The sequence below is a fragment of the Schistocerca nitens genome, chromosome 6 (assembly GCF_023898315.1).
Source record: "Schistocerca nitens isolate TAMUIC-IGC-003100 chromosome 6, iqSchNite1.1, whole genome shotgun sequence".
NCBI lineage: Eukaryota > Metazoa > Arthropoda > Insecta > Orthoptera > Acrididae > Schistocerca > Schistocerca nitens.
In genome coordinates, this window is record NC_064619.1 from 611,903,575 (window position 1) to 611,922,126 (window position 18,552).

Here is an 18,552-nt window from a genome sequence, read left to right on the forward strand (position 1 = left end):
CTTCGGCAAACTGCTGCAAATTTCAATGCTGGCCCATCAACAAGTGTCAGCGGGCGAACCATTCAATGGAACAGCAGATATATGGACTTTCTGACCCGAAAGCCCACTCGTGTACCCTTGATTATTGCACGACACAAAGCTTTAACAAATTTTGCAAAAACAGACATAATGTCTTATGGGATAACAGCAATCAGTGATTTTATAATGTTACTTAAAATCCGTCTTGATTGCAAATTTTTTATTCATATGACCGGTTTCGGTTCATTCAGAACCATCTTCAGATCTGATATTTCAGTCACAGGAGTAACCCGTTCAAATCCAGCAACTTTCACATGCTGCGTCACGATCATCAACCTAGTGCAGCAAAAATGTGACTCAGCCCAAGAGCCGACACGTTTCCATTAATCGACGCTCAAATCTCGATGGTCCCGTGCACACTGCAATCGTAACTGACGATGTCTGGGTGGTCTGCTGCGGAACTCCTTGTTCAACAGTGTACGATGAACGGTGTGATCCGAAACACTTGTGCATGCACCACCAGTGTCTTTCGGCAGAGATACCACAGATCACCATCTGTCCTACGCTGCATAGCAGACAAGCCCCTGAATCCCATGTTCTGTGAAGAGTCACGGACGTCCAACCGTTTAGCGGCTAACGGTAGTTTCACTGTCCTATCTCTTTTCGTAGATGCTCAGGGCTGTAGCACGTGAACATTTGACGAGCTTCACCGCTTTTGAGATACTCGTTCACATGTTCTGCATAATGATACTCTGTCCTTTGGTAAAGTCGCTTATCTCAATGGATATGTCTAGTTGAAACCCGTATCTTCGCTAGTGTCACCGCCGTGCCTGTCTGCTCCGCTTACATTCTTTTCTTGCGCGTCCGTGTCCACAACGCCTCCATGTGGCATCAAATGTCGCGGTGGTCATAATGTTTTGACTTACCATTGGTTCTTCCATGAGGTTAGGAGAGGAGGTCGGCCGTGACGATTTTGAAGGAACCATTCCCTAGAATGATTTAGAAAAACATCTGAAGAGATGGCCAGACAACGCAAATTCCAACCTCTCGTATATAATGTTCTGACACCTGCACTCCATTTTGCTGCTCTCTCTTGCGCAGTGTTGTCTGATTTATACATAATTTTCTCCAGGTAATTTATTTTATAAATCGTAGATTTGCTCTTCATCAATGCATACACTTAAGGACATACGCTGGTGATTCCTGATTGATGAACATGGTGCTATGTTACTTGAAGTAACACCACTCTGTTCGGGAAACAGACTCTGGGCCCACAAACATGCAACTATATCAGATGCACGTCATCATGTCCTCTCCTCCATGCACCTGAAAAACTGGGTCTGCGTCCCTGCTAAATGAGTGAGATGTTGAACTCAGGAGAACGACAAAACGTTGCTATCGAGGAATAGAGACATTGGTACATGATTCTCTTGTAAAAGATTTGCAATGTCATCATGCAGAATGAGATTTTCACTCTGCAGCGGAGTGTGTGCTGATATGAAACTTCCTGGCAGATTAAAACTGAGTGCCGGGCCGAGACTCGAACTCGGGACATTTTACTTTCGCGGGCAAGTGCTGTACCAACTTTTTTTTTTATCTTTATTGAACAAACGGAGAGTACATATATATATACACAAAGCAACAGTTCTTCAAGGTACTAATTAAACATATACAATTGAAAGTTAGGTATACAAATTATAAGACTAACGTTAAATACAACAAAATATAACATATCCTGTTTTCTTCTATTTTTTATTTTTTTATTTTTTAATGATTTTTATTGAACCAACTAAAAGTACATATATATTCACTATGAAAGAGTTATTCAAGGTACCATTTAAACATATACAAATGACTGTTAGTTAAACAAAAAAATTTTAAAAAATCATTAAATACAACAAATCATAACATATTCTGTCTTCTTCCTTTTTTTTAAATTTGTTTATTCGGTCGATGCATATACTGTGTGCCGTCAACTGAGCTACCCAAGCACGACTCACGCCCCGTCCTCACAGCTTCACTTCTGCCAGTACCTCGTCTCCTACCTTGGAACACTTGCCCGCGAAAGGCAAAGGTCCCGAGTTCGAGTCTCGGCCCGGCATACAGTTTTAATCTGCCGGGAAGTTTCAATGTCATCATGTATTGTTTTGTGACGTGGTGTTATAATTATTCCCTTTGATTACGAATTACTGCTCCGACTACTCTGAGTAATTTTTAACTGTGTAGTATGCATTACTTATGAATAATGTTTTACCAGCCTTTTTAAACATATGTGTTTTAGCACTCATTTTCATTATTGTGAGGAATTTATTATGTACTTTTATTCTCTGATAGAAACACTGCTTTCAGTTTTTTTTGTTCGTGTTTGTTTAGCAACAAATAGTCCTGTGCTAATAACGTGCATCAATACGGATACAGGTATTAGTGAACACATGGTTGTCATAACGAAATTGAATATTGAACCCCCAAATCGTCCAAAAATAAAATAAAAATATACCTATTCAAAACAGCAAATAAAAATTCACTTGACGCTTAGCTCAGTGACAATCTCGACTCCTTCCAAATTAACAGTGTAAGTGTACACCAGATGTGACTTGAATTCATAGAAATAGTATCAGACTGCAGTTGACAGATTTATACCAAATTAACTAACAAACGATGAAGCTGATCCCCCCTAGGACGGCAAAACGGGTCAGAACACTCTTGCAGAAACAACGAAAATGGCATGACAAATTCAAACGAACGTAAAATGTCAGAGTTTCGCGGTCTTTTACAGAAGCTCAGAACTTAACGCGGACTTCAGTGCGAGATGTTTATAATAGTTTCCACAAGGAAGCGCTGTCTCGAAAGCTGGCAGAAAATCCAATTACACTCCTGGAAATTGAAATAAGAACACCGTGAATTCATTGTCCCAGGAAGGGGAAACTTTATTGACACATTCCTGGGGTCAGATACATCACATGATCACACTGACAGAACCACAGGCACATAGACACAGGCAGCAGAGCATGTACAATGTCGGCACTAGTAGAGTGTATATCCACCTTTCGCAGCAATGCAGGCTGCTATTCTCCCATGGAGACGATCGTAGAGATGCTGGATGTAGTCCTGTGGAACGGCTTGCCATGCCATTTCCACCTGGCGCCTCAGTTGGACCAGCGTTCGTGCTGGACGTGCAGACCGCGTGAGACGACGCTTCATCCAGTCCCAAACATGCTCAATGGGGGACAGATCCGGAGATCTTGCTGGCCAGGGTAGTTGACTTACACCTTCTAGAGCACGTTGGGTGGCACGAGATACATGCGGACGTGCATTGTCCTGTAGGAACAGCAAGTTCCCTTGCCGGTCTAGGAATGGTAGAACGATGGGTTCGATGACGGTTTGGATGTACCGTGCACTATTCAGTGTCCCCTCGACGATCACCAGTGGTGTACGGCCAGTGTAGGAGATCGCTCCCCACACCATGATGCCGGGTGTTGGCCCTGTGTGCCTCGGTCGTATGCAGTCCTGATTGTGGCGCTCACATGCACGGCGCCAAACACGCATACGACCATCATTGGCACCAAGGCAGAAGCGACTCTCATCGCTGAAGACGACACGTCTCCATTCGTCCCTCCATTCACGCCTGTCGCGACACTACTGGAGGCGGGCTGCACGATGTTGGGGCGTGAGCGGAAGACGGCCTAACGGTGTGCGGGACCGTAGCCCAGCTTCATGGAGACGGTTGCGAATGGTCCTCGCCGATACCCCAGGAGCAACAGTGTCCCTAATTTGCTGGGAAGTGGCGGTGCGGTCCCCTACGGCACTGCGTAGGATCCTACGGTCTTGGCGTGCATCCGTGCGTCGCTGCGGTCCGGTCCCAGGTCGACGGGCACGTGCACCTTCCGCCGACCACTGGCGACAACATCGATGTACTGTGGAGACCTCACGCCCCACGTGTTGAGCAATTCGGCGGTACGTCCACCCGGCCTCCCGCATGCCCACTATACGCCCTCGCTCAAAGTCCGTCAACTGCACATACGGTTCACGTCCACGCTGTCGCGGCATGCTACCAGTGTTAAAGACTGCGATGGAGCTTCGTATGCCACGGCAAACTGGCTGACACTGACGGCGGCGGTGCACAAATGCTGCGCAGCCTGCGCCATTCGACGGCGAACACCGCGGTTCCTGGTGTGTCCGCTGTGCCGTGCGTGTGATCATTGCTTGTACAGCCCTCTCGCAGTGTCCGGAGCAAGTATGGTGGGTCTGACACACCGGTGTCAATGTGTTCTTTTTTCCATTTCCAGGAGTGTAGATTCTAGTTGTATGCTAGCGGCAGGTCACAATCCAAGTCTTCTCTTTGCAATAGCAATGGAAATACTATCGACGAAAGAGCTGCCAAAGCAGAATTACTGAACACATCCTTCCGAAGTTCCTTCACTAAAGAAGACGAAGTAAATATTCCAGAATTCGAATCAAGAGCAACTGCAAACATGAGTAACTTAGAAGTAGATTTCCTCCGAGTAGTAAAGCAACTTAAGTCACTTAATAAAAACAAGTTTTCCAGTCTAGACGGTATGGTAATTAGGTTCCTTTCAGAGTATGCTGATGCAATAGCTCCGTACTTACCAATCATATACAACCGCTTGCTCGACGAAAGCTCCGTACCCACAGACGCTAAAGTTGCACAGGTCACACAAATATTAAATTAATATGAGTTATGCACTAAATTACAGATCCGTATCATTAACGTCAATTGCTGCAGCAGTTTGGAGCACATATCGTGTACGAACATAATGAATTAGTTCGAAGAGAACGATCTACTGACACACAATCAACACAGATTTAGAAAACACCATTCTTGTGATACACAACTAGCTCTTTACTTACACGAAGTACTGAGTGCTGTCGACGGGGGATTTCAAATTGGTTCTATATTTCTGGATTTCCAGAAGGATTTTGATACTGCACCACAGAAGTTGCTTACTGAAAATTGCGTGCTTCTGAAATATCGTCTCAGTTATGCGACTGGACTCGTTATTTCCGTTCAGAGAGGTCACAGTTAGTAGTAATTGACGGAAAATCATCGAGTAAAACAGAAGTGTGTTCTGGCATTCCCCAACGAAGTGTTATAGGCCCTGTGCTGTTCCTTAACTATATAAACGATTTACGAGACAATGTGAGCAGCGTCTTAAGCTGTTTGCATATGACGCTGTCGTTTATTGTGTAGTAGAGTCATCACAAGATCAAAACGAAATGCAAAACAATTATGGTGCAAATATTGACAGTTGAACCTAAATAATGGAAAGTGTGAGTTCATCGACATGAGTGCTAAAAGGTAACCCATAAACAATCATATCTAAAACCCGTGAATATAGCTAAATACCTAGGAATAGCAACACGAACAAATTAAATTAGAAAGAAAATATAGAAAGTGTTGTGGGGAAGGCATACCAAAGACTAAGTTTTATTGGCAGAACGTCTAGAAGATGTAACGGAACTACTAAAGAGACTACCTACACTAGGCTTGTCCGTCATCTGTTGCAATACTGCTGCGCGGTGTGGACTCCTTACCAGATATAGGATTAACGTAGTACATCAAGAAAGTTCAAAGAAGAGCAGCAAGTTTTGTACTACTGTGAAATAAGCGGAGAGTGTCATTGACAGGATACTGAATTAGGGGTGGGCACAATAGAAACAAAGGTGCTTTACGTTTCGGCAGAATCTTGTCACAAGATTTCAGTCACCAACTTTCTCTTCCCAATGCGAAAATATGACGTTGACGCCTACTACTTGGGAAGAAACGATCGTCTTAATAAAGTAAGGGAAATGAGAGGTCGCTCGAAAATTATAGGTGTTCGCTTTTTTCTGCGAGTTGTTCGAGATTGGAATAATAGAGAATTATTGTGAAGGTGGTTCCATGAACCCTCTGCCAGGCACTTAAGTGTGATGTGTAACTGTCCATGTAGATGTAGAATATTTTCCCTGATACAATAGCTTGGTAGATGTACTCATATTGTACTCTGAGGATGCCCAGTCGTTATAAACAGCTGTGTTTACTATTCTTGGGTCTTTTCTATAATTTTTAAATGTGTACATGTATTGTTCTTTGAGCCCCAGAAAATAATTTCATACGTAAGGACTGAGTGTACTTTGGAACAGTGCGTAACGACAACACATTGGCTGTTACAAACTCACGATAGGACCCTAAGAGCATAATATACAGATGACTTTCTTTTTGCCATTATGACTGTGTGTTTATTTCATGTTAATTGATAATCAACATTCGTCCATGAAATCTTTGTGTTTTTTACAAAATCTATAAATTTGTGGTCTATGCTTACTCTGCCACACTTGTTTTCTCTCTTTACGCTGAAGTGCACACTGCTTGTTTTCTTTATCTTCAATATTGTTGCGGTTTTCAGTCTGAAGATTGGTTTAATGCAGCTCTCCTCGCTACTCTAGGCTAAGAAAGCTTCTATACAGCCATCTAAGCTTAGTTAATGTATTCATCCCTGGTTCCCGCTCTATCACTTTTGTCCTCCCTGTCCCACTTGAATAGTTCCTACTTTTACCGAACGACGACTTCGTCATGTCTCAGGATGTGTCTTACCAACACAATAATTCTTTTGTACCATTATTTTTTTTCCAAATCGATTTAGTAGCTCCCCTGTAGTTACTCGATTTACATCTACATCTACATGTCTACTCTGCAAATCACACTTAAGTGCCTGACACAGGGTTCATCAAACCACCTCCACACTAATACTCTATTATTCTAATCTCGAACAGCGCATAGAAAAATCGAACACCTATATCTTTCCGGGTGACCTCCTATTTTCATTACTTTATTGTGATGATCATTTCTCAGTATATAGGTCGGCATCAATAAAATATTGTAGCATACAGTGAACTTTCTTACGCGCTCCGTTAATAAAACCTGCTAAGGAGTCCACAGCGCGCAGCAGTACTCCAAAACAGGAGGAACAAGCGTAGTGTATGCTGTCTCTTTAGTAGAACTGTTTCATCTTCAAAGTGTTCTGCCTGTAAAACGCAATCTTTGGTTCGCCTTTCCCACAAGATTTTCTATGTGTTCTTTCCAATTTAAAGGGTTCGTAATTGTAGATCCTAGGTATTTAGTTGGATTTACGACCTTTAGATTTGATTGATTTATCGTGTAACCGAAGTTTAACAGATTCCTTGCGGCACTCATGTGTATGACCCCACACTTTTAATTATTTAGGATAAATTGTCAATTTTTGCGCCGTATAGATATCCTTTCTAAACCGTATTACGGTTTGTTTTCATCTTCTGATGGGATTACTACACAGTCTACCCACCTGTGATTGTTATCTGTAGCAGCACATTTCAAAATCTCTTCATCTTTGATGTGTATGATCCACTTTTCACTACTGTATAAAGCTACACTCCAGACAAGCAACTTCAAAACACAAATATTTATATTAGGTGACAACAAATTTCACTTTATCTGAAATTAGTGCTATAGGCATTTTATGTTCGCTTTACTTCGGCCCTCCATAGTTATTTTGCTGCCCAAAGAGCAAAGCTACTTTTCAAAGTAGAATAATTAATTTCAAAGTAATTGACGATTTTGTAGAAATTAGAATGCATGACATTAATAACTCTCCATATCTTTGTAGAAACTCTTGCCCTATGTCCAGAATCGTTGTGGAAGAGAACATCTCTCAACTGCAAGATTGCAAACTTTTGTAACATGGAAAGGTGTATAGTGGCTAACACGTTCTCTACGGCAGCATACAGCAAACACATGACTCCCACTATCCAGTAGATACAGTTTCCACATACGTGTTGAACTTGTAGAAATGCATTCTGTGCTGTAAGCAACACTAAAGTTTATCCACCAGTGCAAACCTCCGTGGCACACCGCGGTCTGCCAAATAGAAAGCGTATATGTAGAAGTTAAGAGACGAGGTACTGGCGGAAGAACAGCTGTGAGGACGGGGCGTGATTCATGCTTGGGTAGCTCAGATGGTACAGCACCTGCCCAGCGATAGGCAAAGGTCCCAAGTTCGACTCTCGGTCTGGCACACACTTTTATTCTGCCAGGAACTTTCAATTCATGTGTGCTTCAGAAATAAATTCAACGCCGTGAACGTAAGAGCTTATTCCATTAAAATTTGATAGCATGACCATCGAAACGCCTAATGCTATTAAAAATAATAATAAGAGATGCTGAACAAGTGGGCCAGTAATTAATTTTGGTATTCGGTTAGCTGCGGGTTGGGGAACGGTTGACTGCAGATCGTTAAGAGAATCCTGGGAAAGTGATTCCCAAAAATTAAAGGAATCCATTCTTTACTATTTCTCAAAATTGAGGTATCCCCACCAGATTGTGTTCATCGAAGTCATCGAAGTAATTCAGATCTGTTAGTTTTCGGTTCTATGAGTAAGAGAGTGTTGCATAAATGCTCGATAACCTTAAACATTGATCCCTGAATGGAAGACGACGATTATCTCTTGAGCCGAGTGTTTTAGTCGAAATCGAACTGAGTACCTGATATAACTAATTTGTCATTCCACGTTTTGTTCAAATGGCTCAAATGGCTCTGAGCACTATGACACTTAGCTTCTGAGGTCATCAGTCCCCTAGAACAGAACTAATTAACCCTAACTAACCTAAGGACATCACACACATCCATGCCCGAGGCAGGATTCGAACCTGCGACCGTACCGGTCGCGCGGTTCCTGACTGTAGCGCCTAGAACCGCTCGGCGCCACGTTTTGTGGAATGGGTGTAAATCGTTCAGTTACTTTCGAAATTGATGATCGGAGACAGAGTGTTCTCTAATTTTTGTCTACGTATTGTCATTGTTTGGCTTGACAGGCTAAGGTACTGAATGGACCAGCGCGCGTGACGGATGTGTTTCTAGGCTGTGTATGGTTATGCACCGACATTGGTTGTGTTCATTGAAAAATCAATGCAAATGATCTGTGATGTTTCCACTGTGGGCGTTTCTTGCTGTGCGCTTTCGTGAGGGCGTTTGTGTATGAAACGTCACTAGAAACCAATTAATAACATGTTTGTTAAGTCCTTGCTGCATTTGTCTTTGTACTGTACAACAAACAGCAGATATATTTGAGGGAGCCTGATGACATTCCGTATTGCGTAGCTGATACATTTAGACTAGCGGTCGTTACTTTGACCTGTTCCTATGAGCTTTAGTAAAGACGCCCCGTGTGAATGATATAGGGCGCACAGCTCAGGAAATGCTTTAATGAATTATGCGAGTGCGAAACAATGACAGAGATCACAATGTGGGTTGGTAATGGATATTACCTGCCCAGTGCTCTGACGTCAAAATAGCGTGTTTCCACGAGACACGGCAGAGTTCCCATAAACACACCCGGGCGCCGGTGTTACTTGAATGCAGAGGCCAGGGTAGGCTCTTGGTCGGCAGTGCTCCGCCACACTAACCCCAGGGCGCGTTGCTTGTGTTCCAATGTCCGTTGTTTACAGTTCTGCATGTTCTGCTTCCGCCTGAGGCGTCGCATGGAAATTGGAACACGCAGCTCTGTGGTGTGGTTCCGCCACTGGGCTCTTGTTGCTACTCAACAGTAATATCTCCATCCCGCCAAGCAGTGTGTATCAAATAACTGTGACTCCATATACGTAATTCAACCTGCGCTTCCGTCACGAATTCTTCTCTGACGACCAACATTTGTACTGCACCATCCATCTATTCCTCCAGGTCAATAACTTTGTATTTTTTTTAATCCCCTGACGTCTAACAAGCCTAGGTCTGTGTATTGCATCCCCGTCATCACATCGAACTCCACTCTCAATTACGTCCGCCATATTATATACTTTTTACCGAACCTTTGTTGACGGCCGCGGTGGCCGAGCGGTTCTAGGCTTTTTAGTCCTGAACTGCGCGACTGCTACGGTCGCAGGTTCGAATCCTGCCTCGGGCATGGATGTGTGTGATGTCCTTAGGCTAGTTAGTTTTAAGTAGTTCTAAGTTCTAGGGGACTGATGACCTCAGATGTTAAGCCCCTTAGTGCTCAGAGCCATTTGAACCGCCGGTCATTTGCTATTTATCTTGTGATGCATGTACCGTCAGACCGATGTTCACCAATTATGGACTAAAGTTAAGTATTCCAGAAGTTACGTACTTTTTTTACTAGACTCAACTCCTTTAACTGTTCTAGCGGTTCTAAGTGCGCAGTCCGGAACCGCGTGACTGCTTTGGTCGCAGGTTCGTATCCTGCCTCGGGCATGGATGTGTGTGATGTCCTCGGGTTAGTTAGGTTTAAGTAGTTCTAAGTTATAGGGCACTGATGACCACAGATGTTAAGTCCCATAGTGCTCAGAGCCATTTGAATCATTTTGTACCTTTGTTAGCTACGACTCTACTACACAAAACTCTCTTCCAGCGCGACGTCGTGTGACCAATATTGCAGAACAATTGTTGACGATAGATTCTACAATCATTGTCAACATACAAAGGCAACAAGGCAGCAAATTTTCAAAATGACGTATCAAAGTGTAAAATGAAAATATTTCTGTGGTGTCACCGCTAGACACCACACTTGCTAGGTGGTAACTTAAATCGGCCGCGGTCCTGTAGTACATGTCGGACCCGCGTGTCGCCACTGTGTAATCGCAAACCTAGCGCCACCACATGGCAGGTGACAAGACACGGACTAGACCTCGCCCCAGTTGTACGGACGACATAGCTTGCGACCAGACCTACCAAGTCTTCCTCTCATTTGCCGAGAGACAGATAGAATAGCCTTCAGCTTAGTCCATAGCTACTACCTAGCAAGGCGCCATTTGTATCAGTGCTTATAGCGTACTAATATTCAAGAGAGATGTATTCCAGCAAGAGAATTAAAGTTAAGTATTATAAAACTACGTACTTTTCTTTAGTGCATTAATAAGTCTCCTGTTCCAGTACTTCACGCCCGTCTGCGTTAGTTTAGCGTGCACCTAGCTACCTCATTGTGTCTATGCTGTATGAACTAGACACAACATTATTTGGCGACGAGTAAAAGAGTTTGTATTAATTCGTTTGTGTCATGGCTTCGCCACAATCTCCAGATGTACTGTCCGAATTGTTTCGCTTGCAGAATCAGCAGACGCAGGCGTTATTGGAAGCCCTAGGACAGCTCGTCCAGGGTCAACGTGCGCTGCAAAACGATGCGGCAGCCGCCGCTTCTTCGCTACCGCTGCCACAAAACGCTGTTGCACCTCCTTTCCGGCCATACGTGGCGGCCGAAGAGACCTGGCACGAGTGGTCTCGCCAGTTCAACTTTCATCTAGCAGCCTACAGAATTCAAGGTAATGAGCGGCAGCCGTTTTTGCTTTCTTGTGTCGGTGTGTCTACCTACCGTGTGATAGTGAAATTGTTTCCCCGACGCGACGTAGCAACTCTGTCCTACGAAGAAATTTTGTCTGCTTTAGATGCCTATTTCAAAGAAACAGTAAATGTAGTTGCAAAACGGTATACGTTCTTTCGTACAAAACGTACGGCCGGTCAGACTAATAGGGAGTGGGTAGCAACTTTGCAGGGCCTTACTAGGGAGTGTGCATTTGAATGTGACTGTGGACTTCCTTATTCAGACACTATGGTGCGTGATGCAATAGCACAGAACGTTTCTGATGTTCGCATACGGGAACAGATTTTGAAACTCGTAAATCCCTCCCTTCAACAAGTGATAGACATATTGGATAGGCAAGACACACTTGACTTTGCTCAGGACTCATCTGAAACTTCGCCAGCAGTGTGTCACATTCACCGGCCCGCCGGGCCCGCTGCACGGGACGCTAAGCGGCCCTCGCGCCCGTCGCAGCCTACCTTGCAAACACGTGCGCCGCGTAAGCAAGCAACTGCAGTGAAATCATGCCCGCGGTGTGCAACTAGACATTCGCGTGAAAATTGCCCGTCACGCCAAGCTATTTGCTTTTACTGTCACAAGAAGGGACATGTTCAAAGTGTTTGCCAGAAAAAGCTTAGATCAGACAATCACACAAATTCCAGGCCTTTTGCTTCGCGCCGGAATCGACCCCAGGACAATCAGGCTCGTGGACCTTCACCCATGGACATTCATGTAGTTCATTCCCACCCGTCCAGTGACACTTTAGCTAACAGTGACTGTGTTCGTCCCACAAAAAGTGTGCGTCGACGTCGCAGGAAATCCCGTAAAGTCACAAGTGCTTCTGTCCCTGTATCAGTTCAAATTGCACGTGACAGTCGCTCTTGTCGTCAGCAGGACAATAAACTTTTTGTGGACTTACACTTTGAAGGCAAAGTGATCCCATTCCAGCTCGATACCGGAGCTGCAGTTTCATTGCTCAATCACGACACGTACAAACAACTGGGCGCCCCGCCGTTGCGTGCCGCAAATGTTAAGTTAACTAGTTACTCAGGACAACAGATCCCTGTGTTCGGACAGTGCAGCCTTCTTGCCACATACAAGGGACAAACGAAACTTGTGTCATTTTACGTTCTGCGTTCTTCTAGTGCAGTGAACTTGTTTGGTTTAGATTTGTTTCACTTGTTTAATTTGTCTATAGTAAATCAGGTCCTATCAGTGAATCAGACTGTGCCTTCCGCCAGTGTTTCTAGTCTTTGTGAAGAATTTGCAGACATTTTTGCACCGGCCCTTGGTTGCGCTAAGAACTATGAAGCACATTTGGAATTGAAAGACAACGCGCAACCGAAATTTTTCAAAGCGCGCAATGTTCCCCACGCATTGCGTGATGAGGTCGCAAGAACATTGCACGATTTAGAATCTCAAGGTGTAATTGAACGTGTGCAGGCTTCTCTCTGGGCCTCACCCTTAGTAATTTTGCCAAAACCTTCCGGTAAACTGAGACTTTGTGTGGACTTCAAGGCAACTGTGAATCCTCAACTTGTGACTGCTACTTTTCCTTTGCCCCGCCCGGAAGATCTTTTTGACAAACTGTGCCCGGGAAAATACTTTTCAAAATTGGACCTCGCAGATGCGTACTTGCAAATACCTGTGGATGAAGAATCCCAGCGCGTCTTAGTGGTAAACACGCATCTTGGCTTGTATCGCTTCAAAAGACTGCCATTCGGGTGTGCATCCGCCCCTGCTTTGTTTCAGCAATATTTACAAACTGTGTGTGCGTCGGTCCCTACTGCTGCGAACTATCTGGACGATATTGTGATCTCAGGAACGACAGAAGCCGAACATTTGCAAAATCTCCGAACATTATTTCAGGTCTTGCGTCAGAATGGTCTTCGCTTGAGGAAGGACAAATGTGTGTTCTTTGCTCGTGACTTACCCTACCTGGGGCATGTCATAAATACCCAAGGTATACATCCGAGTGCAGAGCACCTCCGTGCCATACAGGATTTCCCTGCTCCGCAGAATTTAAAACAGCTACAGAGTGTGCTGGGTAAAATTAATTATTATATTAAATTTTTGCGCAATGCTTCTTCCATTTCAGCTCCGCTACATCGCTTACGCCGTAAAGGTGTTCCGTTCGTCTGGACGACGGAATGCGAACGCGCCTTTCGCCAGTTGAAATCGGCGTTACTTTCAAATACTTGCCTTACGCCATTCGATCCCCGAAAACCCCTTTTGTTGATGGTAGATGCATCGGATTTCGGGATCGGTGCTGTGCTTGCGCACAAAGATGGCTCGCATGATCGCCCTATTGCCTTTGCGTCAAAATTGCTCTCATCTGCGCAAAGAAATTATTCACAAATAGAGAAAGAAGCTTTAGCTCTCGTGTTTGGTGTTACCAAGTTCCATGACTTCTTGTATGGTCGTCACTTTACCGTCATCACGGACCACAAACCTTTGACATCGCTTTTTCATCCGACCAAGCCTGTACCTCCACGTACAGCGCAGAAATTCATTCGCTGGTCGCTTTTTCTCTCGCAGTACCGCTACGATATCTTGTATCGGTCCACTGCTAAGCATGGAAACGCTGATGCGTTGTCCCGTTTGCCTGTTGCTGAGGATAAAGCATTCGATTCTTCCGAACTTGCTTGCATGTTCATTGATTCGGAAACGGATGACGTGGTCGAATCGTTTCCGATTGATTTTCGTCGTGTCGCTACAGCCACAGCTGCTGACCCTGTCCTTGCTACTGTTTTGCGTTTTGTTGCTACGCAATGGCCCTTGTCAAAGTCGCGGATCGAGGATCCTTTGGTTCGCCGTTTTTTTGCTCACAAGGAGAGACTTTTTGTACGACGTGGTGTTTTGTTGTTGCGTTCTGATAATGATCAATCCCGAGTCGTAGTCCCACGTTCGTTACAGTCCTCTGTCTTAAAGCTTCTTCACCAAGGACATTGGGGTATAGTGCGTACGAAACAACTTGCTCGTCAGCACTGTACTTGGTTCGGAATCGATGCTGCGATTACAAATATGTGCTCCTCTTGCGTGGCGTGTGCCGAACAACAATCCGCACCGCCGCGGAAATTCTTTGCATGGCCGAAAGCCACTTCCCCTTGGCAACGCTTGCACATCGATTTTGCTGGTCCATTCTGGAACGCTCGATGGTTGGTTGTGGTCGATGCTTTCAGTAATTTTCCTTTTGTTGTCCGGATGTCTTCCACGACGTCTTCTGCCACAATCCAAGCCTTGTCTGCTATCTTTTGCATTGAGGGTCTTCCGCAGACTATTGTTTCCGACAATGGCCCACAATTCATGTCCGCAGAATTTCAGTCATTCTGCAAGGCCAATGGTATTCAACATCTGACGTCCGCGCCGTTTTCGCCTCAGTCAAACGGTGCCGCTGAACGATTGGTCCGGACTTTCAAGTCACAGATGTTGAAATTGAAAGAATCGCATTCTCGGGAGGACGCTTTGTTACTCTTTTTGTCATCGTATCGCTCTCAGCCCCGCGATGGTCGCTCGCCGGCTGAATTGCTCCATGGTCGATCTCATCGCACCCTGATGTCTTTGCTGCATCCGCCGCATCAGGTTCCTGTGCAGCGGCAGACTCCTGCTTTTGCTCCTGGCGACGTTGTCTATTATCGCAACTATCGCGGTTCACAGCGTTGGCTCGCAGGGCGCATTCTTCGCTGCCTCGGCCGCGCGATGTATTTGGTATTGGGGGCCTCTGGTGAGGTGCGTCGGCATCTCAATCAGCTGCGCCTCTGTCGTCGCCTGGGTTCTGCCGCTCCCCGTCTGCTTTCAGCGACGGTGCCGTCAGGTCAGCGCCTTGGGGACCCATCTACTGGCTCGCCTCATCCCCAGGTGTTACCGACGCTGCCTTCCATTTTGCCTCATGGCGTCGCGCCGCCGCCGCCGCCGGCGCCGCCCGCAGTGGACGCGTCGCTGCAACCGCCTGGCGCCTCCCTGGGTCACGCGCCGCCGCTCGCTTCCCGTGCCCAGCCGTCCTCCGCCATGGACCTCTTGCCCGCTCCGGACCAGATGTCGTCTTCGCCCGTCGGGTGCTCCGACCACATGGAGGTCGACCCTTCGGCCCCTCCTGTCTCATTACGTGCGCATACACCCCATGTTGACGTGCACCCTGGACTAGGTTTGCAGGCGTTTCCTAGCTCCCCTCGGACCGAATGGCCGGGTGCGGGTGGCACAGCCTCGCCTGTTGTTAGGCTCCCCACCTCATCGCATACGTCAACATGGGGTCCTCCCCACGGCGGGCGGAAGCCTTATCTCACGACCGTTCGCCGATTTGCAGGGGAGGAATGTGGTGTCACCGCTAGACACCACACTTGCTAGGTGGTAACTTAAATCGGCCGCGGTCCTGTAGTACATGTCGGACCCGCGTGTCGCCACTGTGTAATCGCAAACCTAGCGCCACCACATGGCAGGTGACAAGACACGGACTAGACCTCGCCCCAGTTGTACGGACGACATAGCTTGCGACCAGACCTACCAAGTCTTCCTCTCATTTGCCGAGAGACAGATAGAATAGCCTTCAGCTTAGTCCATAGCTACTACCTAGCAAGGCGCCATTTGTATCAGTGCTTATAGCGTACTAATATTCAAGAGAGATGTATTCCAGCAAGAGAATTAAAGTTAAGTATTATAAAACTACGTACTTTTCTTTAGTGCATTAATAAGTCTCCTGTTCCAGTACTTCACGCCCGTCTGCGTTAGTTTAGCGTGCACCTAGCTACCTCATTGTGTCTATGCTGTATGAACTAGACACAACAATTTCCTTTCAAAACACTGCGTACGAACGATTACCGTTTAAAATAATAATAATAACAATTGTGGTGTCACCGCCAGACACCACACTTGCTAGGTGGTAGCCTTTAAATCGGCCGCGGTCCGTTAGTATACGTCGGACCCGCGTGTCGCCACTGTCAGTGATTGCAGACCGAGCGCCGCCACACGGCAGGTCTAAAGACACTTCCTAGAACTCGCCCCAGTTGTACAGCCGACTTTGCTAGCGATGGTTCACTGACAAATTACGCTCTCATTTGCCGAGACGATAGTTAGCGTAGCTTTCAGCTACGTCATTTGCTACGGCCTAGCAAGGCGTACGGACGACATAGCTTGCGACCAGACCTACCAAGTCTTCCTCTCATTTGCCGAGAGACAGATAGAATAGCCTTCAGCTTAGTCCATAGCTACTACCTAGGAAGGCGCCATTTGTATCAGTGCTTATAGCGTACTAATATTCAAGAGAGATGTATTCCAGCAAGAGAATTAAAGTTAAGTATTATAAAACTACGTACTTTTCTTTAGTGCATTAATAAGTCTCCTGTTCCAGTACTTCACGCCCGTCTGCGTTAGTTTAGCGTGCACCTAGCTACCTCATTGTGTCTATGCTGTATGAACTAGACACAACAATTTCCTTTCAAAACACTGCGTACGAACGATTACCGTTTAAAATAATAATAATAACAATTGTGGTGTCACCGCCAGACACCACACTTGCTAGGTGGTAGCCTTTAAATCGGCCGCGGTCCGTTAGTATACGTCGGACCCGCGTGTCGCCACTGTCAGTGATTGCAGACCGAGCGCCGCCACACGGCAGGTCTAAAGACACTTCCTAGAACTCGCCCCAGTTGTACAGCCGACTTTGCTAGCGATGGTTCACTGACAAATTACGCTCTCATTTGCCGAGACGATAGTTAGCGTAGCTTTCAGCTACGTCATTTGCTACGGCCTAGCAAGGCGCCATTATCATTTGCTATTTATCTTGTGATGCATGTACCGTCAGACTGATGTTCATCAATTATGGATTAAAGTTAAGTATTCCAGAAGCTACGTATTTTTTTTACTAGACTCAACTCCTTTAACTGTTCCAGACCTCACGCCAGCCTGCGTGAGCTTAAACGCGTGCCTTTCGGCTATCTCATAGTGGCTTGGCTGTCTTACCAAGTCACAACAACAATAACGAGAACCTTTTTTTAAAGTTACAAACAGCTCTTAGAATTACAAAGCCAACGAGTTTTATGGAGCACTGACTACAAGACAAAAGTTGTTTTAATCCGTGGCAATTTTTGTTACATGGGCATCAGGCCGTGTTCTTGTATGTGTTTCTGTGACTAACATTTCGCCTCCTAATGGTGCAGACATCCACATAGTCTATAAGAAATCATTTACTTCAGGATGAATCAAACTTCTAAAGCCTAATTGCTTTTACCTTATAACACAATGGCCCTCTCTTCCCTTCATAGAGGAGCGATTCCTCGATATTCAAAAGCAGTTCGATTATGTCACGTCCTGGACAATTGTTTAAATACGTCTAAACAGTTCGGTTTACTGAACTTCTTTCATCTTGAATCTTCTGTGAGTCCTTGTGGCCTCTGATAAAGTCTCCAGCATTAGGAAACATGCGTTGGACCACGACCTAATAACGCAATCTTCAATCAAATGGTGATGGTTGAAACTGCAGCACTGTTTTCTTTTACTGGAAGGATCGATATTTTCCGGATGTCTTCTGCTGAACCAGCGGAAATGGTACTGCGACGTACTTTCTTAAACGATTCTTTGGTGGCTTCTTGGTGGAATAAATTCATAATTATGAATGAAAAGCACGATATTGTGTACGTTCTACAATTTTGTTTTATTTTGTTCACCCGTATTCGGTTTACAAGGCCATCATCAGGCTATGAATGACTTTCGTCATTAAAAAGGGTCCAGTATTCAAGAACAACATTGAAAAATGTGTTACATAAGAACTCTTTATATACAAAGACTGCGCATGTAACATATTTCTCAATATTATTCTTGAATATTGGACCCTCTTTGACGATGAAAGACATTCGAAGTCTGATGAAGGCATTTTAAATTTAATACAAATAGTTAAATATTCAATGGTTCTTGAGTATAGTGTTAATGTTTTTTACGGTTTGTTGACTGTATATTTACTTTTTGTTCAACTTTCACATTTTAAATGTATTGTTTCGATGTCGTTCACCAATACTGTATCCCGTTGACGACGAAAGTGAGTTCAGAGTCCGATAATCGCCTTATAATCCGAAAACAGGTTAAAAAAATAAATGAATACTGCGCAACAGTGGTTTTCAAACTTTTGGGTCCACAGCTCCATTGGCCTGATCATAAACACACGCTGCTTCTTTCACAAATGATATCCGACTCGAAGAGTGGGGT